Raw genomic sequence first — 16,758 nt, forward strand, 5'->3', positions numbered from 1 at the left:
TAAGTGATGTGTGACGGACATTTGCATGCAAAGTGTCATTGTGTGCGTGTGTGCAGTAGAAAAACAGTAGCATTTTAGCAAAGCGAAAGAACTTGATAAATAAAGCAAGGGAAACGCTAAGGGATGTGAGTGGCAGAAAAAAGCACAACAAAAGCAAAAAATATATTTAAATGCTAGTTGAGTTTTCATTTACAGTGCCTTATTTACACACATATGTATATGTGTGGGTGTGTGTGCTTTGAGTTTATTTACTTGAGCACTGCCAAACACTATGTCAAAATAATGCCTCTCAGTTGAAGCTAAATAAGCAAATGCATGTGTGTGTGTGTATTGCATAAATGATATATATGTGTGTGCATAGGTGATGTGTTTATTATTACGGTGGGTATTGCTTCTGGTGTCAATGCTAATACTGCGTCTCCATTAGCGGTGAATTCGTTATGCTATATGCTTCTGTTTTTATGTCCGGCAAAAAGTTTATTTTTATTTTTTTCGTTTTAAAAAGTGGGACATTTTGTGTAATTCTTTAATGACTGCGTACATGAAAATTCGGCAAAATATTTACCTTTTGCCTTAATATTCAAAAAACGTTATTTATTATTTTTAAATATTTTTTCAAATTAGAATTCATTTTCAATTATTCGAAAAAAATTATGAGGCTTACAAATATTACACGCTTGTTGAACTTAAACTCAAAATCCGATTAATCGTTGACCACTGAACAGCAAATAATGAATAATAATATTAAATATAATAAATATTTAGCAATAATAAAAAATTGATAATTCGCTTAAAAACCTATTTTAATAGAGAAGCGGAGCTTTTATTCAATATTGCTGTAAAAACTAAACGTTTTTTTAAGTTTGTTTGTGTGACAATTATTTAAAAATAACACTTTTTATTTATGAGTTATTTATTGTTTTGGCCTTGCATGTTTTGGGTAGTCTGGTAAGGTATTATATTTAATAGCACGCAGTTCTGATTACATATACAATATTTTGAGTGAATGTCTATAAGAGTAATTAAGTTACTGAGTTCTACTTCTTCATAAGTTCCCTTGTATAGCGAACTTGGTAATGGAGTGCCTCTGAAAATCATACTTTGCCTTTGATTGGAGTGAACCAGATCTTAGAAAGGGCTCAAGTGGAAGACAAGAAGTTATAAAAATTTTAATCAATATAGGTTCCTTGTCAGGCCATTTCCAACGTAAATGGTAACAAATCTTTGATATTTATATATATGAAACCGAAATATATATTATACATCACACTTTTTCTGAGTAATCAGGTAGCAAATTGGTGTGCGAAGCAGTGAAGAGAATATAATCTTTGTCCTATATAGTTATGTAGCTCTTAAAGATCAGCTTACGCTGAAAATTAATTTGCTTTTCTCTAGGCACATCACTTCATTCTACACCCCAAAGAGGACTTTTTTCATGGTATTAGGTATATTCGTGCTATTTGCGCTTAAACGCTTAATGAAGACGTGTTTGTAATAAACTGCGACTGGTAACATGAAAAATTTATCTACTAGGGGTATTCCAAAGTAAACAAGATCTAGCGCCCCTCGTAGCGCCATCTATATGTCGACTATTGCGTTAGAATCTGCAATCCTTATCAATTGTCCAGTGAGAATTTCATGTCATTTCCTTAATTTGAAGTGAACTTATTGCGTTTTAAGTGTCAGCATGTTTGTGTTATCGGTACTAAAATGAGCTTCGAACAAAGAGCCAAAATTAAATTTTGTTTTAAATTGGTAAAACTTTTTCTGAAACATTTCAATTGATGAAACAAGTTTATAGGGACGATTGCCTATCCCGTAGCAGAGTGCACGAGTGGTTTCAACGTTTTCAAAGTGGTCGCGAAGACATAAATGACGATCAACATGTGGGCCAATCAAAATCCCCGATCACTGGAAATTCCATCGAAACTTTGCATGAATTCATCAAAAATCAGCCGAAATGAAAATTAAAATTCATGGAAATAGAATTGAACATCTCCAAAACATCGATTTATCGCATTTTGACCGAACATTTTCGACGTGTTCGGCCCGAATATCGCGATGATGAAAGTTGGCGTTTGTTGCATGATAATGCACCGTCTCATCGATCGACGCTTGTGACCGATCAAAAAGCAGATTTTAACCATCAACCATTCCCCGTATTCACCTGATATGGCACCGCGCGACTTTATCTTTTTCGAAAAAATGCATTTGCCCATGAAAGTAGAACATTACGCAGACGTAGAGGCCATTCAAAAGGCTTGCACCGGCATACTGGCGGCCCTAACGGCTAACGAGCTAAAACACTCGTTCGACATGCTTTTGGACCGTGCAAAAAGCTTTATTGAAGCAGAGGGAGACTATTTTAAATAAAATAAATTGATTTTGCCGAAAAAACCATTTGTTCTGTTTTTTTTAAGTCAAACGCCTTGTATTTCGAGAACTCAAAATCACATGCCAAAGCAAGCCGAACAGCAAAATCAAATCAACTCCGTGACGCTAAGGTAAAGCTCTGTATTTGGTCGCATCTGAAGGAAATACTTAATGGGAAACGCGGCTCATGGCACGAAGCGAAAATTTACGTCATCAATCAACGCTCGACTTCATGTCGCAAAACGAATTAAAAACTGTTCGAAAATCAGAGACATGGAAGTTTTGCTTCACCCTTACAAACTTTTTTTTTTGAAAGTGCGAAAAAGACCACACTAAACAGCTGCTTCTACGAAATAATAGCTAGATGAAATAGAAATGCGAAATGATTTAATGCGAATTCAGATTCCTCCTTAATATTATATATACATATACATATGTAAAAAAATACATTGTGTCTGGCTCATAAGAAGGTAAGTTCGCCACAAATGTCATCAAACAATTGTTTTTGTACAAAATGAAAACCAGAAAATCCAAAAACTTGAAATGGTGTTAATACGAAAGTTTTAGTTCTTTTTATTACCTACAACTTTTCCATACAACTTTTTTCTCTACGACTCGTAGTTATGACGGAAATTAAGCTACACCGTTTCTTGCAAACAAAAAAAAAAACGTTTTCCTCTTACCGATATCAGATTTACTGTAAAATACTTTTCCTTTACTTTTTTATATTTTATATTTCATTTTCAATGGGCTTCACGATACTTTGATCTTTTTTCTTTAGCCTATACCTGTTCAACGGATGCATTATTTTCGACTTCTCTCTTAAATTTTGAAATAAAACATTTCACAAATCTTCATATTACATAGTTATATAATAAGACTATTGAGTTGACATTAAGTTGACATTACTTTTTTCTTTAAAGGATGTGAGTGAGAGGAAAGACCAAATTTCCAAGCGAACGTGGTCGATCGATGAAAATAAAAATGCAAAATGAATATTAAAATAAAATGAGTCAGGCATTAAAGCTGACAGCTAGCTGACAAAAAAGACAGCCCATCAAATAACCGGCGACTGACGGCCAACTTGTCATGTCAAATAGTTAGCGGTTGATTTGCGTATGGTAAACTTACATACACACACAACCAAGCACAAGTGACAGCGCTGCCAAAAAGTTTCTGACAGCCATTAACCTTAAGCAAATGCCAAACATTAATGCGGACAGATGAAGTGAACCACCTATTTTCCACAAAAGTAAAAACAAAAGCGAAAAAAGCGCAAGAAAAGCAAATAAAACATTTCAAAATGGCGAAAGGCTAGTCAAAAGTTGGCGGAGCGCAGAAAAGTGTCCAAAGCAGCGCAAGTGTGCAGTGTGTGCGTGTGTAGTGAAAAGGCCAACTGTTGTCTGTCACTTGAAAACAATATGTGGCATTAGAAGCGCAACAACAAAATGGTCGAAAATAAAAAAAAGCTGACAGCGCTCTAATGTATACAAATATTTGTCAGTCGTGAGGTTGTCAAAAACCAACGGTCTCGCCCTTTGCACACATACATTCACACGCGCTTGTGCAGACGATGACCTTTTTTGCGACGAGAGAAAGCAAAAAATAAAGGTTTCAAGTTTAACCTTTTTTTGTAGCATGCGCTGCATATTATTTTGCTGGAAGACTCTTGTGCTTGCGTTCGCATGACTGTGTGCGATAGCTTTTGCTAACTGCTATTCTATTTTGGCTTTTAGTAATCCAATACAAATATTATGTGCACGCTCGCTTTGTTTTGGCTAACACTGGCCACACCACAAGTAGACACCCCGGCGTATACGTGCTATTTAAAAGTAATGTCTTTCGTTGCAGCTTCTCTTCTCATGTGTGCATGTATGTATGTATGTGCGCAGATGTGTAAATATGTTAGCGGAGAGCAATCACTTTTTGAGTTTTTCACTTCATGCTGTCATTGCTTACACTTCAGCATGAACACACACACATAAAATTTCTTATGACAAGGCAGTTGCTGCATGTTTGCCTTTTTCCAAATCATAACCAACTGCGTATGTTTGTATGCACATACTCGTATACATTTTTCAAATACTTATTTGTTTATATTTATATTTGTATGTATATACTTGTATCACTTATCCTTTACATTCTACCAAATTGCTAGAAAAGAGGATCAGTCATTGGGCATTAAGCAATTTTCTGCTGACATTTTTCGGTTCGCCATACTTTCGGTGTTAGTTTCTTTTTCCTTTTTGATATTTAAGCTTGTTTATACATGCTTTTTGCGCACTTTGCCCTTTGCGTTTTAAAATGTTTCCCTCTAAAGCTTCTAAGCTGTATTTGTATTAAAATATTTGCATTGTCTTAGTATGTGTGAGTTTGTTTTTTGTGCTTCTGTATGTGTTTTCGACAAGCGTGACCGCTTTAGCAAAGACCTTTACTCAAAAAAGTGACGCTACTTTAATAATTTAATATATTAATGCTTTCCTGAGGTCTGTGAGTATTTTACTAATGACCATTATTGCTTTTTATTCCTCAAGATATTTTATTTATTGAGGATGAGGTCATTGAAATTTTTAATACGAATCCCTTGTGTACTAAAATGAAATCCTCTTTGAGGCGCTTAAAAGTGCCTAATCGAGTGACTTCGAAGACCCTATAAAATATACATATATCGAACTGATCATCGTGACGAGCTAAGTCGATTTATCCATGTTCATTTGTCTGTCCGTCTGTCTGTATATACGCGAACAAGTCCTTCAGTTTTTGAGTTATCGATCGAAATTTTTTTTCATTTGACGAGATATCTTAACGAAATTTTCGTAAAGCAATAGCCGAAGAATTTTTTCATATCCGATAACTGTAGCAATTTTCGAGTATTTCCAATGAGCACGGTATCATATCCGACCATGTTAATGAACTCGAATCAACTTGGTACTGGTAAAGGAACCCCACGAGGATCTTTATACATCTTTTTCTTTTCTTGGTATAGAAGATTGGACCAATGGTTCTATAATCGACATTTTTATCTAAAAATTCACTGACGGATAAAAGGGTGAAGCAGGAACAGGAGTGGACTTATTCTGTAGTATTCCATACACAGAAGACAGTTTCAAACTAAATGACTATAATACAGTCCTTCAGGTAGATATTGTAGGTGTAACAGAAGATGCCAAGTGGGTTCCTGCTCTAACCAGCAAGTCCATAAACATTCTAGCAGATAGTAAAGCGGAAATTAAGGCTATTCGTAGCGCCAATAGTAAGTCTCGTTGCTTTAAGTTATGCAAGCAGACAGACTTTTGTCTGACTAGACTTTTATCAGGTAACTTGGTTTATATCATCTGCGTACCCGGTCATATAAAATTAAAAGGAAATGAAAAAGCATTAAAGTTAGTCCGCTTGGAGGCAGCTGATGATACAATTCCACTAAGCTGTCCATGCCATTCAGTTCGTTTAAGGGATGTTTGAAGCAATGAATCCTAGATGAACATCACATGTTTTGGAAAAAAATAACAAAAGCATACCAAAAAGTTACTTAGGGATAGTATTGAAGGTAGACAGACCAAAAAGCTCATACTTCTTAATATCGTAGGAGTCATAACAGGGTACCTACTCTTAAGATACCACTTTAAGAAAATGGGAAAAGAGGATTCCATGGCATACAGACTATTTGAGAAGGATAATGAGCCGCTGGCACATTATCTATGCGAATGTCCAATCTTCAGCCGAACAAGAAGGCACATATTCCATGGCTCCCAGAACTCCAACTTAAGAGACATCGAGTAGCTGGAGTGGAAAATAATAAAATTTTTTACCAAATCCACTGAATTGCTTAGGCTTAAATTGGTTACAACCCGGGAGCGCAATGACTCTAATGATGGCAAAAGTGCGACCGCCTGAGATACGGCACACATGCATATCACTTTTTTAGAGAAAATCGAATCGTTTGAACGAGGGTTATTTTATATCGCTTTTTAGGAGATATTATATAAATATACACTGTGTAGCTATTAAGGTATAATAATAAATAAAGGTATAATAATAAATTTAATTTAAAAATTAAAAAAAAACTTAAGAAATAAAATAATATAATATTCAAATGTATGTCTCATATTCCCTCACGGCAATAAAAGGCAATTCTTGTGCTCGATGCGATCTATTTATACATACATACATAGCATGCTTGTCTTGTGCTCCACCCTCCTCTTAGAACGACATAATGCATGCCTTGGACTTTCTGCTGGCAATGAGATTCCGGAACTTTATTCATGGAAAATATACATTTATGCTTTCAGCTACTTCACTTACGCACGCACACACACATGCAACCAAATATGCCTGTGTATTGCTTTACGTATGCTTACACTTTAATTTATTTATTGCATAATCAACATAATCGGATCTAGTGATGACAGCGTGGTTTTACCTGGTCTCAAACAAACAAGTGAATGGGGAAGCAACGGAGCGTATAACCCAAACAACCAGTCAACAACAATTCATGCAACAAGAACAACAACAGCAGCCAGCGCCACCGATATGCCCAATTCGCAAGGCAACTGTTAGGTTGAAATGTGAAAAGCAACCGCGCACTCGCTGCTGTGGCAAGAAGCAGGCTGCAAGCGGTAGCGTTGAGTTGGCAGCACCGGAAACGAAGAAGCGAAAGCTTTAAAAATAGTTGAGCTGCGTAGCGGCGTACTCGTATAACCGTAGAATATCAAGATGCCAGCATAAGATACTCACAATTGTTGGCATATAAATTTGTTGCCTAGTAAGTGTCTGCATAACTTATGTGTGGCACATAATGTAGCACACACACGCTCAGATGTATGCTTATGAGGGTATGCATTTAGATGAGTTTACGTATGTGGGTGCAGGTGCTTGCGCCGGTCTATTTGCTGATGCGGTGCGTCAGCGTTCGGTGAGTGAGATACGTTGGCGAAGACTATCGTCTGCACACACTCTCCTGTGTTCACGTGCTATTTCTCTTACCGTTAGGTGCGTGGGACTTTGCTGCCATCAACTAAGTGCATGTGTCTATGTGTGTGTTTGTATGTGTACAAGTGTTTGCTTGGCTTGCGTATGTCTGAAATTAAATCACGTATGTTCGTGGCTTTCCAGCCATTCCCTCCGCCTGCAAACCATATCCGTGTGTGGTCATGTGATATGCTCAAATCCAAACACACTCACACATATGTATATACAAAAATATATGTTCACACTTCTTTAGATACCGCTAAAGTTTACCTTCTCCAACTCTAACGGAAATAATAAACTCGAATTTATGCTAAAAAGTTAATAACAATTTATAAGCGTTGGCGCAAGCAGAAATTTATTTCTTCCACTAACTTCTTCGGTGCGTCGCCTAGTTGCATAGTTTTTTATGGAACTTTATTATATTCGTCGAAAATTTACTTTATGTTAGGCATTAATGAGAGATTATTTGGATAAACACGCGATTTAAGCGAAAGATTTACACCTTAACTCTCTTTAGAAGATAGAGTGTTTTATGATGTGAAAGCTCCTGCTAGATCTCTCGCCACTTAGGCATATTATTTTGTATTGAGGAGACATAAAATTGTCACTTAAGTCATGGGTTGGCAGAAAATACTGTTAAACGCACTTAACGGTTTAGAGAAATCAGTTACCCAAGTCTTTTATGGTTTTCACAGGCACACAAACATACACATACATGGCGCTAGAACTCTTCTCATCTACAAACATGTGTGTTTACAGGTGTGTGTTAACGGTACAGCTGAGTCATTTGCCTACAGAATTTGCATAAATTTATAGCACTCCTGGGATGCGGTCAAAGCCTCCTTTCAACACAAAAAGTGTGCGGTAAAAAAGGAATGCAAATAAATTGAAGGTGCTCCCAATTCTCCTGTTTGCATGTACTTACTTACTTACGCAAAGTATTGATCACTGATTTCGAAAGTAAGTAATATTTGAGGAAAGACATTCGCGATTTTGTTCAGCTGTATAAAGAGGGGGTGTGAGAATTAAGCACGAGAAGATTTCTTGACATTACTTTAGGTATTCGGTAGTAAAATTTACGACATCTAAATTGGTATTTTCTTGGTCCTGGGTATTAGTACCTATTGATATTGGCATTGATGTTGGCATTGGTAGTGGTACTGGAATTGGCATTGGTATTGGTATTGGTATTGGTATTGGTATTAGTATTAGTATTAGTATTAGTATTAGTATTAGTATTAGTATTAGTATTAGTATTAGTATTAGTATTAGTATTAGTATTAGTATTAGTATTGGTATTGATATTGGTATTGGTATTTGTATTGGTATTGGTATTGGTATTGGTACAACAAAGGCGGAGAGAGCATTTGTTCTCCATTATCTATAAGATTTCAATACAACGTTAATTGATTGAGATTATCAAAGACAGCGGATATGGCATTTAATCTTTTTTATAAAGGAAATGTAAAATTATTGAAATAAAAATATAATTAATTGAGCGTCATTAAGCGTACAGGTTGCAGCGGATGAACTATTTTCATATCCAACTACATCTATTGTTCTAGGCCTAACCTATTTACACGCATACGCGTCGGATACCCAATCTGCCGAAAATAAGACAAACCATATGGGAACTCATAAGACTATATGAAAAGAAAAATCATGCCACATGAGAACAGTTTGCCAATAAGCCGAAAAATTCCTAGATAAAAGCAAAGCTAAGCAATCCCAGCGTGACTACCTTAGCAACGATGAGCCAGCAATATTTCGCATCAATAATTTTAGACAGAATAACCAGCATAACTTGACGTATAAGAGCGGACAGACACACTTGTAGCCATGACCACAATAGACAACTGTACACAGCTGTGCCGCAAAGGCATTCAATAGACATACATAGTTTCAGATACAACTAACCTTACCGGCATAGTCAAATGGGAATTGATGTGGGCGGCCAAGATGGGCTGCTGGTCTGCTAGTCTCGGCTTGTTTACCTGCACACAACTGTTAGCTGCATAGCAAATTTGTATGCCTAAGTGACTCAGCACATTTTACAGGCTATTTTACGCTATCAGTAAACGACCTATCACCATCATCATCATCAGCGGCCAATGGGAAATACGTAGACCCGCCGCACTTACCATGAAGTCCTGAACGAAAGGTGATTGTGTACAGCATACCCTCGGGTTTGTTGTAGTAAACAGTGGCATTGTAATGAAGTTTATGCCACTTGTGCAAGCTTAAGTAACCAAAGTGGCCGACACAACCCGACTAGGCCTAAAAAAGCATATTCGATGGCAGGGAACACCAGTTGGGGAGGGAATTGTGAATGAAGATAAAAGACTGAAAGGTAATTCAAACTTACGCAAACACACTGCAATGATTTTATTTATATTTATTATGACACCTTTATGAGGGTGACCGTGCGGCGGGGGTCAATTGCCGGCCGAAATGTTTGTCAGGGCACTAATAAATAAATTGAACGCTGGCTTGGGTAAAATAATAAATGCGGCGTAATAAAACGAAATTTAGGCAAATAGGCGAGAGCGACACACACCCACACTTGCAAGGTAGACACAGCAACGCCTTAAATTATGCAATTAAAATGTCTTAAGCAGTTAACGCTTAGTCACTGAAGCTAAATGGGTCCCTAAAGTGATATTTTGTTATTGAACGGTTAAGAACATTATTTTTTCTTTTCTAATTGTTGTTGTAATGTTATTCTTAATTCAACACAAACATTAGCTATTTAAGCATGCAATAAACATGTTTTACCGCTTTCAGACGTAACTGTGTGCAAACAGCAGTTAAAGTATACTTTTTGGGGCAAACAGTTTTTGATTGCCTTTATTTCAAAGTTATTCGTTGCCACCGGCTCTAAATAGCACAAATTATTATAAAAATAAATTTTGTGAAAATGTTAATGAAATATTTGGTTTTGTGCAAAAATTCATAATTAATCGCCAAACAAATAACGAGAAAGCTGCGCTTAAATATTTGCCGCATAAAAAGGCCTTTTAATTGAATTGTAAAATCACTGCCCTACAGCATTATGAGCAGAACGGGGGTGCCAAAATGTTAACGTATTTGCCCATATACACACACACTTATATATATTTGTATATATGTAAATGCTTGCCGTTGTTCGTCGCAGCAAAAATATTCGAAATATGCAAGCCGGAAAACCCAATTAAAATATCAATTTTGTTGAGATTAAAAGCAACTAAGTTGGTCGTCGATCACCCGGCATGCAAACGGTCGTCGGCTCATGCCAATTAGGCAGCTAACGGTATTGCTGTTCTTTGCCATGTGGGCGCTGTGTGTGGCTAACAAATAGAATGAGCTGCTCTGTGCATTATATTCAATACTTTCTGCTGCTTTCCAAAAAGCTCGGAAGTTGGCCCTTCCTGCTTTTGCACGCTTTTCTTGTGAACTACATACTTATGTATATACTCGTATACCAGAAAATGTATAAGCACACATAACTATGTACATGTGCTTACATTAAAAGTATCATTTCGCGGTTTCGTCAGCGTACTCTCAACGGTCTCGTCATTTGCTGCAGCGCTGCAAGAAATTTGTAATTAAAATATTCCAAATTTAAATTTAATTTGAATCAAGCTACGAAGTGTATTTACATGCTTTCCCTCCAGCGAGTAGTAATTAGTTAAAGAGAGCTCCATTTTTATGTTTTGTACCTTGTTAGACAAGGATGTTCTCTTTCTTTTACTCGGCGGGACTTTTATCCCTACAATGGAGTAAAAATTTGGGGATTAGCGTGAACTGTGGAATAACTTAATGCATTCTCCGATACTTAGTATTGGTTTTGCGAATGGTTATATGCAGTTTCAGGCTCTGATCTCATATTTGGCGCAAATAGTCGCACAGTTTGAGGTAAATATGGTGAATATTTGGTATGAAAAGTATTGAAAATTTAACCTAACTATATTTAATGAAATGAAAGTATCTCTTAGCTCAATCAAATTGAACGGTAACATTCCATTTCCTTAACTCTGGAAATAAAAACTACTAATATTGGAATAAATTTGATCAAGATTGTACAAAAGAAATGAAATCATGGAAATTTAGTGTTTTCAAAGACATTCGGGCTACGGAATCGTTAAAAATGTTGCAGAAGTGTTTTCGGGCGTTTTTTTTTTTTAAACGAACATACGAGGTGTGTTCAAAAAGTATCGCGAATTCTGTGTTTTTTCAAAAATTATTTTTTTATTTATGAATATCTATTTTGTCCCCTTCAAAGTAGTCCCCATGATTATACACTTGTGCCAGCGGTTTTTCCAATCTTCGAAGCACTTCAAAAAATCATTTTTTTTATCTTCTTCAGCTCCACCTTCGATGCCGTCTTTATCTCGTCAAGAGAAGCGTAACGTCGTCCTTTCATGAGCCTCTTCAGTTTAGGGAACAAGAAAAAGTCACAGGGCTCCAGATCTGGGGAATACGGTAGCTGCGGCATCTTTAGTGTGTTGTTTTTGGCCAAAAAGTCGCGCACAAGCAACGATGTGTGAGTAGGGGCGTTATCGTGGTGCAAAAGCCAATTTTTGTTCTTCCACAAATCCGGGCGTTTCTGGCGGATTGCTTCGCGCAAATTGCACATAACTTGCAGGTAATATTCCTTATTGATCGTTCTTCCCTGTGGCAAGAACTCATGATGCACCACGTCCCTGCAATCAAAGAAAACTGTCAGTTACGATTCGCGATACTTTTTAAAACACACCTCGTAGATATTTGACTACACAAAGCATTTAGAGTAGGTTTGAAGTCATCGAAAACTTGCGGCATTCGAGTCGTTCATCCACCTATGCTAACATCGAAAAAATTAAAGAAACAGTGGATGGACTCAACACATTTGGGTAATCTGTTGGGTAAAGTTTTGGCTACACTTTTGGGTAATGTTTTGGATATAAAGCGTGTCAATGCTAAACATTAATTAACCGCGTAATTACTAATGACGAGACCAGGGGTATATGAATATGGCGTCAAAAAAGTCTAAACCGAAAATTCCAAACTGAGTCGAAGGCACTGAAGGCCATCTCATCCTAGGCTTATAACAAGGGAGTGGGAAGTCGTTTTCGGCATTGACATGCTTATACTGGCTAAAGAGCTTATTTTGAAGACAATAATAGTAATTTATAACAAAGCAATTCAAAGTTTATTTTATTATTAGGTTGTAATTTGAACTTTGATGCCTATTATTAGCGAGGGTGTTTAACTTCGGTATGAGGCGAATTTAGTGCTCATCATTTTCTTAAAATTTTCAATTTATCAATTATGATTTCTTAAATTTTTCATAAAATTTTAAATAGAAATTAATATAAATCATTACATTTGAAGGATACAACATTCCGGTTTTGATAAATTTGCTTTTTTAAATTTCAATGGTAAATTGACACTTTATGCATATCACCCCTTTCCTTTGCCGTATTCGGCCACACATATTTCCTTTTTACCAAACGCATAGACGGACTCGTTAATTAATGCAGCGTTAATAACCGAACACCGCAAAGGCAGCAAGCTTTTTGAGCTCAAAGCCAGTAAGTACTTCGTGTGTTTTCTTAATGCTGCGGCCACTTCAGAAAATATCAAATGCAACTCTAATTAAGCGTGGTTTATCCGTTTAGCCAACCTCAGTGGCTATGTTACGAGTACCTTTGCTGTGCTTAGATGCAAAAAAATGTTGACTCGTCACAAAACGATGCCGTGTGGGCAGGTTCTCACTTACGCAGTATGTATGTATTAGTAGGTTAGGTACGTGTGTGTATGTGTCTATCACTTACCATAAGCAACCTTTTGATGGTAATTTCATAGTAGTTGTACGATAATGCGGTTTAGCCACAAAGAGCATATTTGATATCCCTTTAGCGGGATTGCACAGTTATATTGCATCGGTGGCACTCTTATGCTAAGAAGTACAGATATGCATTTGTTTATGGCAACATGGTAGATTTGCTGGTACCAGATCTGTCGAGAGAATGTTCTCTGGCCTTCAACAGACAAGAGCTATAAACTTACATAGAGTCAAACGCACGCCAGGAATGAAAGAAATAGCTGGCCAAGCACCAAGTGTAAGTATAAATTGTTAAATATATATCTAAACACAATCAAAATGACGCAATGCTGTTAATATTACTTTGTTATTACGCCGCTCTATCTCAACAATAGAATTCGCGAATCGTTAAGAGGATGAAACTACTTTTACAATGCTTTGTAAATATTTACTAACCTTTACCTACATGTCGATATACATATATTACAATTTCCTCGAGACAACAATTCTATTTTAACGACTTCAAAATAGAACACTTAACCCTAAATTGTTTACTTCTCGGACACTCATGTGCTAAATGGATGACCGACTCAATTTGATTTTATTGCCTGCATTAGCTCACTTCAATGACATTTTATCAGATTTCTCATGAGATTGGAAACGGTGAAATAAAAATAAAGAAGTGAAATGAGCAACACATTGTTAGTTTATTAAAAGGCTTACCAGACGAAAAGCTCAACTGGGAACCGAATTGTGATTCATGCACATATATGAGATTGCATGTGTGTTTTATTGTGGGTGCTTGAGGGACAACAGCAGTATCCTTAAGTTCTCGTCAAGTGCCCGAAGAGGTAAAAACCAACAAGATAGATAAGTCACTAAAGCGTTGAAATATCTAAAGAAAAAGTGCTTCAAAGGAGATGGGAAAGTGACGAGTGTCGAGCGTAAGCAATGTTAACCGCAGCAGTGATAGATGGGTAACTGTGATGTTATTATTTCCGCTGTTGTTTTGGTAAAACGGAAATGACAAAGAAAGTGCCATAATGAGCTTAATGGATTATTGAAGGGATCAATTGGTAGAATTGAGAGGCAGGCAAGACATAGTAGTAATGTGTAGTTGTGCATAGATAAATTAATAGAGTGAATTTAAGTAAGGTTTGGGGGAAGGAAAAAATAAATATCAAATAAACACAACCAACCACAGTTAGCTCTTTTTTGATACCATATCAAGATATTACATATGTTTTATTAATTTATTTAAATTTTTTTTAAACAGAATTTTTTTAAAGAAAAATTTTGAATGTAAATTTTAATTTCTTTAGTTTTAAGCCACATCAAGATATTAAAAAAGTTTTATTTATTTATTTGAAAATAAAATTTTCATCAAGTGGCAACACTTATAAAAAAGTGCAAAGATGTAAATGTATTTTATGATTGCGAGATCTTAAAATTTAATATATTTTGGCAATTAAGTTGTATAAAAAAATTAAAAAAGGTGGCAATATTTTTTAAATTAGATCCAAGAATATAAGTTAGTTTATGACAGGGTTGATAATCGAAAATCGGACTTTTTTATTTTCAACCAAGGAAAGCTTAAAGATATTAATTTTTTTATATTAATTTATTTTCAATATTGTTTTAAGCAGGTGGCAACTATTTTCGTAAAATTTTGAATATAAATTTTTATAATTTTAATTTAAAATTTTCAACAAGTGTCAACATTTATAAACAAAATTCAAGCCTAATGATGATTTGACTAATCAACAAATCTTCTGAAGAGAATTACAAAATTCCAAAAATTAAGAGCGCATTCAACCATTGACGCAACAACTCCGAAAGCATTTCGGACTACAGTGAAGCGCCATGCGAAAAGAAAGCTTTTCATTCAACAAATTTGTAAGAAGCTTGGCGCATGCGCGGCAAACGCAAAACATCAACGACTCGGCATGGCACGACTGGCTTATATTGGCGGCAAAAGACAACGCTTTCGAAACGGCATGTGGCAGGTTTGTGGCACGGCAAATGAATGCGAATTCAGTTTTGTTTCGACCATCGTGCGGTAAGGAAGTTCTAACGGGAAAATTGCTAGTCAAAGCTAAAAAACCAGCATAGTGTGGTAAACACTTAATGTAGCTTGAAGCTTGTGGCGTGTGTTAAGCAAAGTATAAAATGATAATAAAACAAAACCAAAAAAATCAAATGTAAAAACGAAAACAGATTTTAGGTGAACAAATAATAAAAATAAAATAAAATTATTTAAATCTTTTGACAAAACTTAAATTGCGATTACAACATTAAATATTTTAAAGCAGACGAGTTGCTCATATATTTAGTGCCATAAAATGCAGTTGGTAATAAAAACGTTTTTGTAAGGAATTAGGTTAATTGGCCTATACGCGCCAGCCACTACACTCGCGTATTAAATATAATACACCCAAGTGCAGTTACACGCGTAGGAATCTGTACGCGAGCGCCTCTTGACAAGCGCACACAGTCAGCACCACGTGCGGTCTTACTGCAAGCAGTGTGTGTGTTTATGTGGCGTGTGAGTGCGCGCGTGGGGGCAGATGGACAACGTAGACTGAGCAGCGCGTGTGCCGCGTAGGACTATTAGCATACGGGGTCCTGCACATTAAATGGACACAAGTGGGCTGCATATGCAAATTGGAGCAGTAATATGCGCACATAACAAATTAAGTATTCCGTTTTGCATTAGAATGTAGGTGCGCTTATTTGCTTCGCTGCGTAGATGAAAGTAGAAAGCGTGTGTGGAAAACAACATTTTTTGTGATGGGCTAGCTAATTTATGAAATTACATTGCAGAATTAAATAGATTTAAAGACAGAAAGAGTCTTATGGGTGCACATATATATCTTTCGCGCTCAAAATTATCAGTAAATTGGAATTTGGAAATCACAGAAAAACTGAATCGCTGAGTTGCCCCTGAAAAGGTGCCCAGTCCTGGCTGAGGTTGACTAAACTCACTTTTCTACAATTCCTTTAAATAAATAGTCCAAATATGTTCATTCAATTTGTTTCTCAAATGATTTATAGTGCAAAACATTTACTTAAAGCTAAATTATTAAGTTGGAATCTTTGCAATTTCACCTCTAAGTTTAAATATTTGCAAACACCTTCTAGTTATATCAGTACCTTAAGTTATTCTGCTTCTTTCGATTTGAGAATATTTTGACCTCGAACATTTAAGTATGAGTAGAGTCAATAACTCTTGACAGATTTGAAAAGAAAAGTAAGTTATCACATATTCAATGAGGAATTGTTGAATGTAATCCCTAATGGAAAATAAAATTCAACGTTACTCATACGCCATGGGCTGCATCACGTTATAATTTTTTTTCCTGTAGGAAAGCATTGTATTTTTTTATTGTTTACAGTAATGAATTTGTGTGCAAAGAAAAATTATAATATAAAATAATATGTTACTCCTAATTTTAAATTTTAAACAAAAAATTTGACATGGAGTTTGGTGATGACTTAGGCGAATAATAACTTAATTCAAAGAGAAAAACTTAGAAAGTAATTTTAGAAATTTTTCTTGAGTTTCGAACTAATTTCCGGTATTTTAAAAGTCACATTGCATTTTTAGATAAATTTATAATATTACTAGTGCA

The 16,758-nt window shown here is 35.9% G+C and overlaps 1 protein-coding gene across 5 annotated transcripts in view; it reads left to right on the top strand.

Annotated features, from left to right (window-relative positions):
* The first annotated feature begins 15,095 nt into the window (after positions 1 to 15,095).
* Positions 15,096 to 16,758, top strand: part of LOC105232812 (putative uncharacterized protein DDB_G0286901) — a 118,873-nt gene continuing 117,210 nt past the window's right edge. Inside the window, exon 1 of one of the 5 annotated variants that reach the window (XM_049458073.1) lies at positions 15,096 to 15,242. The gene's annotated coding sequence lies outside the window, so the exon portion shown is untranslated. Of the gene's footprint in view, positions 15,289 to 15,325; positions 15,478 to 16,758 lie in introns of those variants that run through there. The other 4 variants (XM_049458076.1, XM_049458072.1, XM_049458075.1 and 1 more) reach the window with 4 other exon arrangements.

Source organism: Bactrocera dorsalis, chromosome 5, assembly GCF_023373825.1.
Source record: "Bactrocera dorsalis isolate Fly_Bdor chromosome 5, ASM2337382v1, whole genome shotgun sequence".
NCBI classification, from domain to species: Eukaryota; Metazoa; Arthropoda; class Insecta; order Diptera; family Tephritidae; genus Bactrocera; species Bactrocera dorsalis.